The 1,631-nt window shown below is 46.5% G+C and overlaps 1 pseudogene; it reads right to left on the bottom strand.

Annotated features, from left to right (window-relative positions):
- Nucleotides 1–716: 716 nt before the first annotated feature.
- Nucleotides 717–916, bottom strand: LOC121827062 (small nucleolar RNA U3; annotated as a pseudogene).
- Between the last annotated feature and the right edge of the window lie 715 nt (nucleotides 917–1,631).

Genomic DNA, 1,631 nt, shown 5'->3' on the forward strand with positions numbered 1-1,631 from the left:
GAGTCTCCTTTTTACTATACAACGATTAACAGGCCTCCCCCACCCCCCAGTCCACTATTCTCCAGCAAACCAAAACCCCTTCCCAGCAAAATGATAGAAATACGGCAAGAATTACACACAAGCCATTTAGAATCAAATGCTATTCAATGAGACCCGTTTAAAGATGATGTGTCTGGGACTGGAGAGAAACTCAGCAGTTAAGAGCACTTGTTGCTTTTGCAGAAGACCTGGGTCCAGTTCCCAGCACTCACATGGCTGCTCACAACCCTCTATAGCTCCAGGACCAGGGATCTGCTGCTTTCTTCTGGCCCCCACAGGTACCAGGTGTGCTCAGGATACACAGACATACATGCAAGGCAAAATGCTCATATGCATCAAAAAAAAAAAAGTAATAAAAAGATTAAGTGTTTTTTGTTCGGATAAGAGCAAGTCTTTAGTACTCATATATATCCAAGTCTAATCACAAAACAAAACAAAACAAAAAAACATGAATTGTTCCAAAATCCACAAATAAAGCTCCTAGTATAAAGAAACCCTACAGACCCTTAAAAAATGCCGGGCAGTGGAGCTCCACAGAGAAACCCTGTCTCAAAAAAAAAAAAAAAAACAAAAAAAACAAAAAAAACCAAATAAATAAATGAAAGTAAATAAAAACAAACAAACAACCTAGCCAAACCTTTAAACAGACACTAATTGACTACAGTTATGTTCTGGGAATTGATCTGGCTTTAGCACCCATAAAAGACACAGACAGAAACCCCCTCACCAATGGCAAGAGGCAGCTGCAGGGGAGAAGCCCCTAGGGCCGGCTTCACGCTCAGAAGGGAACGCTGCCTCTCATCCTTGTGGGTGCTCTACAGTCAGAGAAACTCCTTTAGTAGCGAACTATAGAAAGGATCCCTGAAAGTGTAGTCTTTTGTTGTTGTTGTTTTCGAAACAGGGTTTCTCTGTGTAGTCTTCTGGTGCCTGTCCTGGATCTCGCTCTGGAGACCAGGCTGGCCTCGAACTCACAGAGATCTGCCTGGCTCTGCCTCCCGAGTGCTGGGATTAAAGGCGTGTACCACCACCGCCCGGTAGAAAGTGTAGTTTTAAGATTAGTTTCTTCTAGCTTTTAAATACTGCCTCTCATGGTGGCTTTGGGGATGGATGGATCTTGCCAGCCTCAGTGGCCCTGTCCAAGGTTGGTGGAGTGGGCTTGACCCTGCTCATTTGGACACTCACAGCCTTGCACAACCAACCAGTAGTAAGCAGTTCACTTCTCCTTGGCTTCTATACCCTCCTGAGTCACTTGTCATTACCCCATGGGCTGGATTTTTGCCTCTGGCTAGAGAGTGGCCGTAGGAGGAAGCTGCAAGAGGGTCCCCCAAGTCACTGCTGCCACAGAGCCTTGGAAAATAATAGCATCACAGTCCAGAGATAGGCACACTGCTTCTTGTTTCTGGGCCTCTCTGAGCAGGGACCCCCTGAGAGGAGATGCGAGGCTTGTAGGCACCCGAGATTGCAGTAGCCTAGCCATACAGTAGCTGGTCTAGAGTCTGTCTTATTGCTCGTTCCTCTGTCTCCTGGGTGCCAGGCATCCACTGAGGAAACAGGCTCAAATGGATCTGACCTACCAGCTCCACACTGCCTCT

This window comes from Peromyscus maniculatus, chromosome 1 (genome assembly GCF_049852395.1).
Source record: "Peromyscus maniculatus bairdii isolate BWxNUB_F1_BW_parent chromosome 1, HU_Pman_BW_mat_3.1, whole genome shotgun sequence".
NCBI lineage: Eukaryota > Metazoa > Chordata > Mammalia > Rodentia > Cricetidae > Peromyscus > Peromyscus maniculatus.